This window comes from Eumetopias jubatus, unplaced genomic scaffold, assembly GCF_037043125.1.
Source record: "Eumetopias jubatus isolate StellerSeaLion01/CBP00866 unplaced genomic scaffold, mEumJub1_p1.0 scaffold_4, whole genome shotgun sequence".
NCBI classification, from domain to species: Eukaryota; Metazoa; Chordata; class Mammalia; order Carnivora; family Otariidae; genus Eumetopias; species Eumetopias jubatus.
The window spans coordinates 121,767,449-121,783,578 of NW_028274810.1; the positions used below are offsets into that span (position 1 = coordinate 121,767,449).

General features: G+C 39.8%; 1 pseudogene; it reads right to left on the bottom strand.

Annotated features, from left to right (window-relative positions):
• Positions 1-1,188: 1,188 nt before the first annotated feature.
• Positions 1,189-1,535, bottom strand: LOC114211106 (large ribosomal subunit protein eL31 pseudogene; annotated as a pseudogene).
• Positions 1,536-16,130: the final 14,595 nt, after the last annotated feature.

Below are 16,130 nucleotides of genomic sequence, written 5' to 3' on the forward strand. Positions count from 1 at the left end.
ACTTTTATTTGTTGAGAATATTTCTAGAAGAAGTGAGTCCACTTTTTAAAAAACCCTTAGGTTTCAAAACAATAGAATAGGTGCTCAAATGTTAAATGAAAAATGAATGATCAAGTTGTCTGTAGTGGCCCTTAGGAAATGTTGAGCATATGAGTATTGGAATTAGGAATGGTTAATAGGTGAGGAAAACCCCCACTGAGACCTGGGGTAAAGGGGGTCAGGGACAATGTGGTTCTGGATGTGTTGAATATGGCAGAACAGCTGAGTGCCTTTGTGACCAGGCTATGTTTCATCATGTTTGTACCAGAGCAGTGCCTCTGCCTAGTTTTCCAGTCTTTTTGTAGGTGACATTTAGTGGCTAGAACACAGCTTATACCAATCCTAATATTTCTACATGCAGTGTCATAGGTTATGAGTCCCTGACATGGTGAGAAGTGGTTTGTGTAGTGGGTCAGCACACAGAAGCTCCAGCCTAATCACCTTGGCATTTGATTTCTGATTCCACTACTTTCTAGCTGTGTAATCTTGGGCAAGTAGGTGAACCTCTGGTGCCTCCATTTCCCTATCTATAAATGGAGATCAAAATAGGACTTATCCTATTTGATGTGAGAATTAAAAGAAATAACATATACAAGGGGTTTAGCAGAGGTGCCAGTATTGTTGGTTGTTGTTACTACAGAATGCCAGTTGTCTGCCATAATCATAAGGTGGGTGACCATTTGCAGAATAATTCAAGGAAGGCACAAAGCTTTTAGATCCCTAAATTTCTAATCATCTGGACTAGGTTATGATAGGAATTTCTTGAGTCTGCTAATTGTTTTCATGCCAATTAAACAAATTGCTTATCTATATGTCAAAACCATTTAATGAAAAAGTCCATCCCATTGTATTGTATTCTGTATCCCATTTCAAAATTTTGACATAACATTATGCTTTATATCCCAGTCTGTTCTAGCCCATTTCATTTCACTTTATTCTGTTTACATTCTATATTTCACACCTAGTCATTCCACATCATTTTATATTTCATTTATTCATTTCCCATATTCCTTTTGATTCAATTCCATTGCATAGTCCATCTTACCTCATCTCATTTTATTTATTTATTTACTTATTTTTTATTTATTTTGCAGTTGTATGCCTTTACTTGACAATCAGTAGTTAGTTCTCATCCACATTAATGCTCAGTCAATTTTTGAAAGTGGTGATAGGTACATAGGTAACCAATATATAGAGCTTGTTTGGTGGATCTTCATCCTCATTATGTTTTCTGGACAACCACACACAGACACAATAGGAAACATTCCTCATTCCTTTGGCCCAGACAGCTTTGTTAAACCTGGTGTCAATGCACATGTCTGGAGTTCCCATCTCCTCATGGCAAATCTCCAGATCTGTTTGAGTGCCTGAGTGGCACACTTCTTGAAACCCACTCCATCGATGTGCTTGTGAATGTTTATGGTGTATTCTCTGGTTGCCATCTCGCTGATGTCAGAATGGCCCTTTTTCTTGCCATCCTTCTTTGTAGGACCCATTTTGCTGGGCCCTGGTTGGAAGAGCACTTTATCTCATTTTAATTTATTCTTTACTGCATTTATTGTCAAATTCCATGATTTGGAAATCATCCCCCATCCCATTCTCTCCCATTTCCTTCCTACTCCATTCCATTCCATTTTATCCAATTCCACATGTCTCCAGGCCATGTCAGTGTGAGGATAGGAAAATGATAACAATTTCCATGTTTCTTTTGCTCTATCCCCACCTGTTTTCTGTGAGTACATTCTCCTCTCAAATTCTTCCTGAATAATTCTGGGGGTTACTCAACAACCTATGGTCTAAACTAGTAATCTGATGTTTTTGATAATTTGCAACATTTCCTCTCTCCTGTTCCAATTTGCAGTCATGGCACCTCTGGCTTGAGCCAGTTACACTAGTGGCAACTACTTAGGGACAGAGCAGGCACTTAAATCTCAGACTTTCTCCTCTACTGATGAGATGTCTCCCATTGAACAATGCTCTCTCCTACAAATAGAAATGGTTGTAGTTTCTTCCTCCTATTGGCCCCCTTTAATGGGTATAATTGGGTCTATCATTACATTCAGTATCTAGGCCTTTAAGGAATAAAAATTACTGGTGCTTTCAGAGGTCTGTTTGGGCAACTTGCACAGTGATCATGGAGTTAAACTACTTGGTTATATCAAGACTGAGCAGAGAGTGGGCCCTATAACCAACTAGAACATTTAGCACCCGAAAGATGGGGTTTGGGGGGCATATTTGTCCTACTCAACAGTGACACCTGTTGACCCAGATGGAAACATGTTTTCTAAGAGGAGTTGGGGCAGGGTTTTGGGGATTAAACAAAAACAAGCAATAACTCCAACGGACAACAAAGCAAATAGCATATAGGAAAGTCGTCTGCTCCCATTTGAGTTGGTTCCCCTGCTGCCAGAAGTGAGTTAACATTACCCAGGATAAAACCACATGTTGACAGAATTGATGAGTGAAAGCCTCTATGGAATATTTAATCAACATTTAAAGACAAATAATGAACTCTGGTCAGTTTAGAGAAACTGAAGCCCATACATACATACATACATACATACATACATACATACACTGTATGATATATATCATATGTTTTTATTTATAGTGCTGGAGACTAAACCAGGAGTCAACTTGAATCAAAAACGAGAAGACTTTTCACTGCAGAGCAGTGATTCCTATTTAAATTTTGTCCACATATGAAAACAGAATCATATCTTTCTCTCTCCCTCCTTCTGTCTCTCCCTCCCCCTCTTCCTCCCTTCCTTCGTTCTTTTTACAAATACATATCAAATAAGTTTATTAACACCATGAGTCAGACCCTAGACTAGGCATTGGTGATGAGGACAAAGTGTTCTACGTGTAATGGAGTTCATCAACTATCAGAGAGCCATTCTTTTTCTTTTTTAAGTATAATTAACATATAGTGCTATATTCATTTCAAGTGTACAATATAATGATTCAATAATTCTATACATTTCTCAGTGTTCATCAAGATAAGTGTACTCTTAATCCCCTTTATCTATTTTCCCCATTCCCCCCATCCACCTCCCCTCTGGAAACCACCAGTTTGTTCTCTATAGGTAAAGTTTGTTTTTTTTGTCTGTTTTTTCCTTTGTTTGTTCATTTGTTTTGTTTCCTAAATTCCACATATGAGTGAAATCATATGGCATTTGTTTTCTCTAACTTATTTCACTTAGCATTATACACTCTAGGTCCACCCATGTGATGCAAATGACAAGATTTCATTCTTTTTATGGCTAATATTCCATTATATGTAATAAATGTATAATATAGAATTTCTATATATATATAGTAATATTCCATCATACACACACACACACACACACACACACACACACACACACACCCCTCACATCTTCTATATCCATTCATCCATAAATGGATACTTGGGTTGCTTCCAGATTTCCAAATCCTGGCTATTATAAATAATGCTGCAATAAACATAAGGGCACATACATTTTTTCGAATTAGTGTTTTCATTTTCTTTGGGTAAATACCCAATAGTGGAATTCCTGGATTGTATGGTATTTCTATTTTTAATTTTTTGAGAAAACTCTATACTGTTTTTCACAGTGGCTGCACCAATTTATATTCTCACCAACTGCTATAGCCTCACAGAAGTAGAAAGGATGGTATCTGGCTAGGGGAATGGGGTGGACAATGGTAGGTCAGTGAAGCCTTCACTGAGGACAGACTTTTTGCACTAGATATTGAGAAGTCAGTAGAAATTTTATAGAAGTAAACAAACTCAGTGACATGAGGGTGAATGGTGTTTTAAGGGAATAATCAATATCTTATGAGTCTTTTACACTGACTACATTTTAGGGAGATGATGAGCTTAGGCAGATTGGCAACAGGTTGAGAAGAGTCTTGCTAAGGAATTTTCTTTTTTTTTTTTTTAAAGATTTTATTTATTTATTCATGAGAGAGAGAGAGAGAGAGAGAGAGACAGAGGGGAGAAGGAGGCTACCCGCAGAGCAGGGAGCCTGATGCAGCACTTGATCTCAGGACGCTGGGATCATGACCCAAGCTGAAGGAAGATGCTTAACTGACTGAACCACCCAGACACCCCTAGGAATTTTTTATTTATCTTGTGGACTATGGGGAGCTTTTGAAAGGTCTTTTAAGCAAAGATTTAGAGGCATTTATACTTTAAGGAGAGAATATTCTGGCTACATGGTGGAGGATGGATAGGAAAAGAAAGAGAGAGGGAAAGAGAGAGAGAGAAAGCGAGCATCTAACTGTAGGTAAGAAACCGGCTGGAAGGTTGATGTACTTTCTTGGAGTGTATAGAACAAAACATCCTGATCATATTTTATTGTTATTGTAACACGGGACAGAAAAAAGCATAGCTTTTAAAGAAGTAAGACCTAACTTAAATCCTATTCAGTAGCTACGTGGCCATGGCAAATGCGTAGACTTATCTGGGTCTGTCTCTACTTCTACTTAATGACATCTGCTTCACAGGACCTGTGTGAGGATAGGCAGCTAAAATATTAAACGCATCAATACTGGGCCCGACACATGGAAAGTACTAGGGAAATGGTGATCCCTCCTGACTCTATGGATCTGGGTCCTTGGTCTTCTTCAGTTTCCCCAGAGACATACTGGCTTGTCCTGGTTGGTGCAAAGGTATTCAGGAGGCCATGGTATGCATTCAGTAGGCTGTCTCAGGTTTCTGGTAATTTCATGGCAGTGTATTTGCACACATGCACACACACACACACTACACACACACACACACACCCCTTACTTGAAATGGTCTGAAAGCGGAAAATTTTCCTGTGGAATATCACAAACAGAAATAGGTCTGCAAAAAGGAAGCCCTTAAATGAAAAATTCCAGATATACCAGTTGGTACATTCTAGAACACCAAGGATCAGACCAGCATTTCCATCACTCTTTTGGCCTCCAGTTTCCAACCATGGATACAGACATTTTGCCGCCTCCATTTTAAATTTAGATTTTGACATCATCTCCTGGCCTGAACGTGGGTCGTGGTGGACTGCCAAGTTCACATGGCTGTTTTCTCCAATTCTAGCTTCCCTCTAATCTGTCCTGTCTTGACAATTTTCACTCATTCCTTCACAGAGAGCTTACCACTCACTCCACTTTTTTTCCACCTTCAATTCATGGAAATGAATCAGGTCTGTGATGGCGTCATTCAAAAGAGAAAGCTAATTAAAAAGGTCCCCTTTCCTTCCTCTTAGAGACCTTGCAATAGTTTTCTCCTTTTAGGAGACACAAGCCAGGAAGGAAGCTCTTCAGTGCAGCTGTAAATAGAGAAGCCTGGCTGGAGTTTGGGGGAAACAGGGTGATCATTCCCAGCTAAACTGTTAGCTCCCTGGGGACAAGTTTTAAGCTGCTTTGTCTTTTCCAAGGTCAGGATAAACAGAATAACCTCAGGCTACTCTAACCAGAAGGAACATGTAATAATGGGATACAAAAATTAACTATAGTGTAAGTGTGATTAAGTTGCTCTATGGGGAAAGATATTTTGTAGGAGATGTTCATCCTGGGATGAGAGTTCTAATAAGCACCAATATTTACATAGCTCTTCCTATGTGTCAGGAATTATTTTAAGTGTTTTATACATGTCAAGTCATTTGATATTCACAGCCACTAAAAGGGGTAAGTACTATTTTAAAGATAGGGAAACAGAGGTGTAGATGAAATGAAGGGAATTGCACAAGGTCATTCACTTAGTTAACATCAGATCTGAACCCTGACGATTTGGTTCTGGAGTCTATGCTCACAGTCACTGCATTACTTTTTTTTTTTTTTAATGAATACTCAAGTAGTCATAACTCAAATTGAAACAGTGTGTGTGAGCAAGAAGCAAACTGTCTCTGGAGTAGGTGGACCAGAGAATCATAGTTTTGGACCATATAGTGTTGAACCAAAAATGTGTTACATTTGAGTTAATTGCCTATATTTTCAAGTTGAGGAAAACTGGAAGTTCTGAAAGAGTAAGCAATGGAGACTTTATATTCTCTCCAACTGAAACTTCCATTCTATAGATTTGAAAATTGAGGCCAAAGTGAGTTAGAGGAGTTGTCTAATGTTGTCCAGCTATGTAAGTGCAGAGATAGAATGAGATATGGACTGAATGTTTGTGTCCTCCCCACCCAAATTCATATGTTGAAGCCCTATCTCCAATGTGATGATGTTTGGAGGTGGAGTCTTCGAGAGGCGATTAGGTCATGAAGGTGGAGCTCTCATGAATGGAATTAGTTTCCTTATAAGAGGAGACAAGAGACAGATAGTCTCTCTCTGCCATGTGAGCACATAGCAGGAAGGTGGCCATCTACAAACCAGGAAGAGAGTCCTCACCAGGAACCAGATCAGCCAGCACCCTGATCTAGGACTTGCCAGCCTCCAGAACTATGATAAGTACATTTCTGTTGTTTAGCCACCTAGTCTATGGTATTTTTGTTATAGCAGACAAAACTGAGGGATGAGACCCCAGATCTGACTCACAGAGGGAGGCTCTTCTTTGAAGATCCTGCGATGCCTCTTCCCAAGTAGATCCAAGTTCAGACTCTAAAGTCCCAACCCGACCTATAATTTGACACAGGATTTTCATAATATTAAAACAACCTTGACTGTTATTAGAGTGGACTGGGAAAAACAGACTAGAAGTCAAGTTCACTGGACTTTACACTAGATCCTGCCACTCGCTGTATTCGTGACCATAGGCCAGTGTCTTAACCCTTGAAGCCTGAGTTTACTCATCTGTAAATGGAGACAATGTTGTTTGCTCACTCTGCCCCACAAATTTGCTATGAAACTCAACTGAGGTAGTATCGGTGACAATATGATGTCAGTGTAAATTAGTAGCAGGATGTATGTAACCCTTAGCTTCCTGACTAAAGATTAAACTTTTTGAGGGTATGTTGTAGACTGTCCTCTCTATTTTACATGTTCTTGTAGTTCTCATATAAGGGTGCATAGAATGATTAGACAGGAAAATATCAGTCATCCAGTGGCTCCAGCCAGAGTAATAGAAGAAGCCATCGAGTGATTCTTCTGGGGGATTACTGTAAAAAATGAGGGAAGATGTTTAAAGTGAGGGTTGTTTGCTTTCCATCTGTGTAAGCATGGGCCTGTGAGGTGCCAGGGCCTTCTTGACCATCACTGGTCAGCAGTCCACCCTGGCAGAAGCCAAGACTTAGTGTTGGGGGAAGGAACACTAGAAGTGGAGTCAAAAGACATGGTTTTAAGTGTTAGCTCAGTTCTTCGGAAGCTGTGTGTCCTTAGGTAAATTATTTTACCTCTCTGGGCCTCAGCTAGGTTGTCATGATTAAAGGACATTTTTATAAGTATTAAGCATTAGTTCCCTTCCCGCTCATGAGCTTTATTACAGCACACAAATTTTCACTGGGGGTCTTTTCCAGGTATGTATTTTATTATTTTTTATTTGTTTTTTTTCCTCCTTTCTCCTCTTCTTTTACCTTCTGGTGAGTCAGGTTGCTTCCCCTTCATTTTACCCCAACTCATCCTGCCCAGGTTGAGGGCAATTCTTTCTCTCAGGGTGAAAATATCCAGTGAGTAAACCCACAGTCCTTAATAGCAGGAAAGTCAGATCCATTTAATGTAATCTGGTTTCTGCCTCTTCTTCTTCCTGAAGAATTTGAATAAGCTTCGTTGCCTCTTTTTCCTGACAGAGTTTCAGACTGGATCCTAGAAAAATTCTGGTCAAACTAAACAAATGATTCACTGAAGAATGAGGGGGGAAAACTGCCTTCTTGTTCTTTCTAGCTAATGAATTGAATTGATACAGGAACTTCATCACGTTCTCAGGGAAATCCTGTTGGCTGGGACTCACTCCTCAGCACCACTAAATTTAGGTCACAGCTCAGTGAAGAACAATTACAGATCCTTAATAAAAGATAATTCATCCAGTGACATCAAGCAGGACAGCTGGGCAAGCATCCTTATTTTCTAGTTAATGCTGAGGGGGTGGGGGACACGGAATGGGGATGGATGTTGACAGAAAGTCATTTTCTGACCTTGCATATCCACTGGCTGACCTGTTCTGGGGCATATGCCAGTCCATGCATTTACAGCAAGTGAAAGCTGAACCTAACAAAACCCCCACAAAACAGGTTCTTAAAGTGGGCAAAGACAAAAAAGAAGGTGGGAAAGAGGCATATTGGGAAGAGGGAATTCAGAAGTCCTGCATTTGAATCCTGATAGCTCACACTTTCTCCAGATAAATCTTTCTCTATTCTGCCTTCTGCTCTTTACCCACTTCATTCTCTACTTTTCATTCTTACTGAATTACAGTTGACTCTTAATAAGGGAGGAGTTAGGGGATCCACAACCCGCACATAAATCTGCAGGTAACTTTTGACTCCTCCAAAACTTACCTACAAATAGCCTCCTGTTGACCAGAAGCCTTACTGATAACACAATTAATATATATTTTACACGTATATGTTAAATGTATTACATATGTGTGCATATATGTTAATTGTATCATGTACTGTATTCTTACAATAAGGTAAACTAGAGAAAAGAAACTTATTAAGATCATAAGAAAGAGAAAATATATTTACATTACTGTACTGTGTGTATCGGAAAAAAATCCAACTATAAGTGGACCCACACAGTTCAGACCCATGTTGTTCAAGGGTCCACTGTACTTTACAACTCTTCATAAACTATACTTTCTCTGTTCTTTGTGTCTTGGCCGACCTTATTCCTCCAGAATGAAATTTCTTTCTCTCCACTTTAAATACTTTTTCATGCTCATCTTTTAAAGCCTAGTTCAGTTTATCACCTCTTTCAGAAAGCTTTCTGTGACCCCTGTAATGTTGCCTTCCTCTGAATCTTTGTTTGACTTCTTCATTAGACTGAGCTTCGTCAAAGAGGCTCAGTGCCATAATGTTCTTGGTGACACACTGGTAACGCAAGCTACTGAAGCCAATTTTCCTAAGGACTTAATGACTTCCTTGTTGCTGAATCCAACAGACATTTCTCAGTGCTTATTTCCTAGCCCTTTCAATGGAAACTTACACTGTTTACAAGCTTTTTCTTCTATTGTAGGTTGAATCGTGCCCCCCTCAAAAGATATGTTGAAGTCCGAATCCCTAGTACCTGTTAATTGTCCATTCAAGATCCTACACAGTTTTGCTAAGAGGAAATCTGATCACATCATTTGTTTTCTGAAAGTCTTCAAGGACCCAGTCTTTAAGGCCTAAACTTTTCATTATTGCACACCATCCTGTTTAAAATCCAAATCGTACCAAATTCTCCATGCTCCTTCTCACCTTCTACCATCTTATTTTTTCTTCAGCCAGATTAAAATGCTCATGAGTTTTCACATACATTGTGTTTTTCCTGCTTACAGGCACTTTTGCACGGTATTCTCAATACCTGAATCCTCTTCTTTATCTTATCCACCAGCCTAAACTTACTTATCCCTCAAGAATTGACTCAGTCACAATCTTCTCCCAGAAGTATTTCTGTTCGGATCACCTCTCCAGATGAAATAAGGGGTCCTTTCTCTGTGTACCCATAGGATTCCATGCCTACTTCTAACATCATTTATTCCATGCTATGTGTAAGTATCTTCACATCAGATTCTGAGTACCCTGGGGGTAGAAATTGAATATTACTTAACACTATATAACCAGGATCTCAAGCATATCACTTACTAAGTGTATGTTTTTCAATAAAAGATGATATACGTCAATGAACCAAATTCTATGGAAGCAAAGGGGGACGTAATGACCAAAATAAAAATGGCCTCACAAATCTGAATATAGGATTTGTTCAGGGACCAAGATAATCTCTCTGTTATGGTATGTATGCCATGCAGTGTTGTACCCAGACACATGATTTGAAGAGGACAGAGCCACATTTTGTGCGTGTGTGTGTCTGTGTTTGTGTGTGTGAACTAGCTAGCTATAAAACTCTGACACACAGTGTTGTAGGGGCTGGGAAAAGTAAAATTCTACCTAATTCCTATATAATAGTCTCTCAGTAAATTGAAAGATACATCTGGAGTCCAGAGCTCAGGCCTGGATCCACTGCTTACTAGTTTTATAATTTGGGAGAAGTTCTTTTTCCTCTTGAGAATTTTAGTTTCTATACCTATCACACAGAAATTAAAAATGCTTTGCAGGGTATCCTGATAATCAGATAAAATATATGAAAGAGACAAAAGGGCCTGATGGATACTGGCAAATTTCAACTTCTTTTCTTCTCAGGGTAGAACAGGACAGAGGGGGAGAGAAAAAATAAGAGTAAATTTCAAACAAATGAACGACACAATTAAAAACTTTTTTTTTTTTTTTTTTTTTTACCTCAGAGGGACAAATATATCAAGAGGAACTTTCCACAGAAACTCAGTAAGGAGAAGCCATTACAGGAATTTTAGGAAGCTGTTGTGAACAATTAAGAAACACTTTGTGTCAAAAATTTTAAGTCTGAGAAAAAGAAAAATTTGAATTAAATTAGAGAAGCAACTGATTCTTGGATGCATAAATAGTGTCATTAAGTTTTCTAGTAGGATATCCTAGATTCTGATTGGCACCACTCAACTCTAATGATGAATACAGATGGCATATATTAGTTATGATTTTTCCTTTGAGCACTGTATATTTTATCATTTAATTTTTCCCTAAAGCTCTGATTTTTATGTTACTTCAGTGATGTATGTTTACAATCAGAGACCAAAAGAAGAAAAAGTAAAATGTCTATACTCTTACTCACCTAGAAACTGTTATTAACATTTCAAGTATATATTTTCAGATCTTTTCCTAAAATATATTTATATTTTTCCATAATGGGACTAGATTGTGCATGTTTCACTAAAATGTGCTTTTTTTCATTCAAAACACCATGAGAATTTTTGTGTGACAGGAGATCATCTGCTGCCAGCCATGAGGAAGTAACCTTCTTCAGATTTACTTTCCTATCACAAACCACTTGAAAATGGTATTAAATATTTATTTGTTTATTCTAGAGAGAGAGAGAGCAAGAGAGGGAGAGAGAAAAGGTGCAGGCAGAGGGTCAGAGGGAGAGGGAGATATAGTCTAAAGCAGACTTTGTGCTGAGCACGTGGCCCGACATGGGGTTAGATCTCAGGACCTTGAGAGCATGACCTGAGCCAAAACCAAGAGCTTAACTGACTGTGCCACCCAGGTGCCCCGCAAAATGGTATGAAATATTTAAAACAACCATTTTCAAATGCTGGAAAACAGGCAGTGCAGGACTGTGATCCGCAAAATCGGGGGCAGAAATGAGGTTAGCCCTACAATCATCCTGGGTTACCCCTAAAGACGATGTATGAACTGTTGTCAATGGGCAGGCTCTGAAACAGCATGGCGGTCTCCTGAGTTGAGGAAGGAGAGATCATTTGGGGGAGACGTAGAGGTAGCTGGGATTTGCTGGGGGAAAGTACTGGAAAAGATGAAGTGCTCCAGAAATCTGCACAGAGTCTTAGACACCATAGGTAGGCATTTCTAGATGCATGGGCTGAAACTCCATGAGACTGAGCAAACAGTAACTTCATGGAAAGAAGAATTATCAGGCAACCCTAAGTTGAAAAACTGCCAGCACTCATGTGGAGCTGGGGAATTGGTTGAGTTCATGCCAGCCAGAGTTTAGAGACCTTGTTGAAAACACAGGGATTTTGCTACAGATGTCAGAAAGATCACACTTAAGGGGGTGCTAAACTATCCCTAGATCAGCCTTAATAAAGCTTAAAAAAAGCTTAGGAAAAGCCAAATGAAACCACAGATCTCCTCATGTGATTCTGGGCAAGTAAATTAACTTTCTGGGCTCAGTTTGTTTGCCTGCAAATTGGGGTAATAACTGAAGTTCTATAATGATAATGGCATTCCTTGATTGCTTACTCACTATTGGACACAGCTGTAACACAGATGCTTCAAGTACCCAACAAATTCTGGTATTATTATCAATGGTTCTAGGCATTCTGTTCTCAGAAAAGAGCAATGGCCAGTAGCAGAGCTAACACAAGGCATTACTCTACAGCCACCAAACAAAGTCACATTCAATGGGTGAGAAATAGCCATATCTAAGAAAGACCCTATTACTTTGGCAATCAGCCAATTTAGGACTTACTCACAGTCCTCAGTGACCTGTAAAGTGAACTCAAAGACCTTTTGAACTCCCATTGCTATTCACTTACTTACAGACTTTACCCAACTGAACTGTGAAAGTTTGAGGGCAATGACTATGTTTTATTCATTTTTATATTTCCTCATATTACACAGTGTCTGTTGCAGAGTGACTCACAATAAATGTTAGTTTAGTTAAAGTAAATTCAGAAGGTGTTCATTCATTTACAGAACAAATTAGCTGGTAACGAAATACTATGTCCTGTTCGATTCTGCCGAGGAACAAGTAAGTTGCCATATGAATGCAACGAAATTTCCTGTTCAATATGTGGTAAACAAATTCTTCTGGTATCAAAGGAGATTAGTGCTAACCTTTCCTCTACCACATTGAACCTTTAAGCCCTCAAGACACTCCGCTGGGGCAAATTTGTGATGTGAGCACTGGAATGTTGTAATGCAATCGGAATGAAAAGCCACTGTACCCAGAAATTAAAATAAGATAGGAGCCAAGTAGCAAGAAAGCATATTAGAATATATTCTAGAGAAAAACCTGGAGGATGCTCCATGGTCCCTGCCTGTTGGGGAAGGAAACCCTGAATTTAGATTTATCCCCTGACACCCTAATTGTCCTTCTCCCATATCTTCCTTTTAAAGCAAAAGAAAACCTAACAATGAGATCAATTTTCATTCCCAGACTTTGTCAGGCTGTCTGAGTATAATGTAGCTCATTCTAGCCACTTGGTGAACACAGCTTGGACTTTGGACTCAGGTCATCTTGGGTGTGATCCTGGTTTTGCCTCAGACAAACAAGATGATGCACAAATGTGCTTTCCGTCCCCCATTTCCTTATCTGAGGTTGGTGCCCACTTTGAGAGTTGTTGTGAGAATTAAACCATGAAGTGCTGAGTGTTCAGTGAAAGATGGTGCCCTTGCTTCACGTTACTTGAAAGTAGCATAAACAAAATTCGATTCTGAAAGACATGTGAAGGGCAGGTATCATTTTCTTGTTCTTCCAGCTTGTTCTGAAACACCACCCAAAGTTCTTTTCTTTCTTTGATGATTGGAGAAGACCCTCTGTCCACTGTGTCATGCCAAAAGAGGTGCTGCTTTCTTTCTGGATCTTTGTGGCTGCTCTAGCATGGGCTTGCCCTAGTGACTCAACACAAGACCACCTTCAGAACTTCTTGAGGTCAAATCAGCCTATGGTCAGTGTCCCCAGCTGCTCTGCTCTGCCTTTTCCTTCAGATCATTGATGGCTACTTTGCAAGGGTGCATCATGAATTGGAGAGTGAGTCTGAAGCTCCAATAAGCCAATGTGAAGGTCATCAGATTTTGTTGGGGTAGTTTAGCTTTTGACCTCCAGATTATTCCTGAGTGGTAAGAAATGCGCATTTTCATAATTCCATGATAAAAGCTATTCCTTTGCCTGGATTGTTCTTTCTCCTTCCCCTTTTCCTAAAACAACTTGGCAAAATCTTACTCTTTTTTAAAGTTTCAATTTTCCATATTGTTTCTTCCATGAAAACTTCTTCTTCCTATGTTACATTACCATTTAATGGGCTCATATTACTATAACTGGAGGTTTTTTCCCTATTAAGTTTATGGTACAATGAATGCACCCCTTTCTACATCAAGAATGTATAAAATTGGGGGGCCCATATATCCCTCACCTATATAAAAGTTGGAGAATCAATAGTTCAGACCTGTCCAAATTTCTCTTCTTTTCCTTGCTATGAATTTTGGGGTCTCCAGGTGACTTTAAGTGCTTTTAGATGGTAGGTGGTTTTACTGGCTTGGTCTTACCTCAATGTACTCTCTATGACATAGGGATGCTGGTGGATAAACAGAAGCTGGCCTTGGCAGGTTATATCCAAAACCCAGTTGCAGGGAAGTCCATAGCTCCAACGGCTGCCACAGATGTTATGACAACTTGGTGTCCTTCAGAGAAACTTTGATTGAATTGGACAAGGTCTTTCCTGTGTTCTAGTGACATAAGGCAGTGGAGATTGGGGCTGTGGCAGAACAATACCCAGGGAGACTGTGGTACTGCTTAATTATTTCAAGTCAGAACAGAAACACATATATTCAAGTCTCATCTGCAGAAAACAAGAAAGTCTTGGGATTTTGTCACCAAGGATTAGAGAAATGTTCAGGAGAAGCAAAAATTACAGGGGAGTAGGGCAGTAGCAAGTGTCATGTGTTCCCCACACTATTTTCTCTCCTTGGGAATGTAGGAAGACACTTGCCAATCTCCATTGCAAATACGTTGGGGTTATATGACTAAATTTTGGGCAATGAATGTACATGGAAGTGATATAAGCCACTCCAGTCACGTTCTTTAAAACCCGACCCTCCAGCTTTCTTTTCCTTTCCAAGGTAATGTAGAAGGATATAAGTTCCAGAGTTTCAGGATGGTGGAGGGGAGGAACCAACTTTTATTGGGTTGTGATGTGGGTGGGAAACTTGTATTAAGTCTCTGAGATATTAGTGTTTATTTTTACCCCAAAGTAGCTTAGCTGACTTAAGATAAGAAGCTTCCCTTGTTTTTAAAGCTATGCCATAGGTAGGTCCAGGAATTAAAAAAAAAAAAAAAAAAAAAAGTAGATACAGTAAGCTCCAAGGAGCTACAGTCTAGGGGGAGAACACCTACTGGGTTATAGCCAAAAGTAACACAGCTCTAGCAATTAGGTCTGTCAGTCTAGGACCATAGACTCATCTCAGGGCACCTGAGTGAGGACTGTTTCTAGCAACATCCACACTACCAGCTCAGAAACAATCCAATTCCTGGTCTCCTTGGTGATGATCCCTCTCCTAGGTCTTGTCTCTTTTTTTCTTTCAATATGGTCAAACCTTTGCCTCCTGTATCTGCCTTCAAGGGGAAATCACCACTGGCGAGGTGAACGTGACTTGGAGTTTCTTCCTCTAAGGGAGGCCCTGCTTAGCAATTCTGGCCAATCTATTGTTCCCACCTACAATCTGAAGTAGACACTAAGTCCTTTTGCTAAAATCATAATTTTGATCTGTAGGTGACTGTCTGTGTATTATAGTAATAAGATTGCCTTAGTTACTGGTAAACCTGCCCTTGTAAACTGTGGTCTCCTTAAAAAGGGATGACGTTTTTGTATCTCTGTCATCCCTGTACGTCCAGCACCCAGCAACCATGCTTGACACAAAGTGACCTGTGATCCAGGAAGGAATGACCAAAGCACTTAGCCCCCATAACACAGCCAAAAGCACTTTGCTACTTCTTCACCCTATTGGTGGTGGTGATTTGCCTAGAGTTGGAGGCTACGGTTCTGCCATGTATTTCTAACAATTTTTCTCTTCAGAGTGCCTTTACCTAGGATGACCTCTTTGGGGTGGGCACAATGATATGTCCCAGGGACCTGCCCCTCATCCCCATGTCCATGAATTGTAACAAAACAGTTGTGTCATGGCTGGAACAGTTCTCTAATCCCACTGGCAGCATCCATTGGCTTTTCTGGGCCAGCAGGCTGAAGTCATACTTGGAACATGCTTTGCTCATGGAGATTCATCTCAAATGCCAAGTGCAAGGGTGACTGGCCATTACACCCAAAATAAACCTGGGCAGTAGCCCTCATAATTTTTTCTCAACTGAGGGAAATAGCTTGGGAAACATAATTCTGAGGGACTCAGATAGTGAGACGACGTAGGATCATAAGGGTTCAAAGATGAAAGGGGCCATTAAGAGCTTTTTACAATCTTTCCATTTTATAGGCAAGAAAACTGAGGACCAGAGAACAAAGTGACTCACCCAAGATCAAAACACTTGACAGCAAAAAAGCCAGGATTAGAATTAAGTTGCTGGAGATCCTGAAGATCCTCATCAGCCGAAGCTGCTAAAACATTTTTTTCTGATCACGTGTAGGAACCCAAAGTTAGGCATAAAGGCAATAAAACCTACCAAGATGCTGTGTTTGACACTTTACATGAGTTGTCTAATCTTACCTC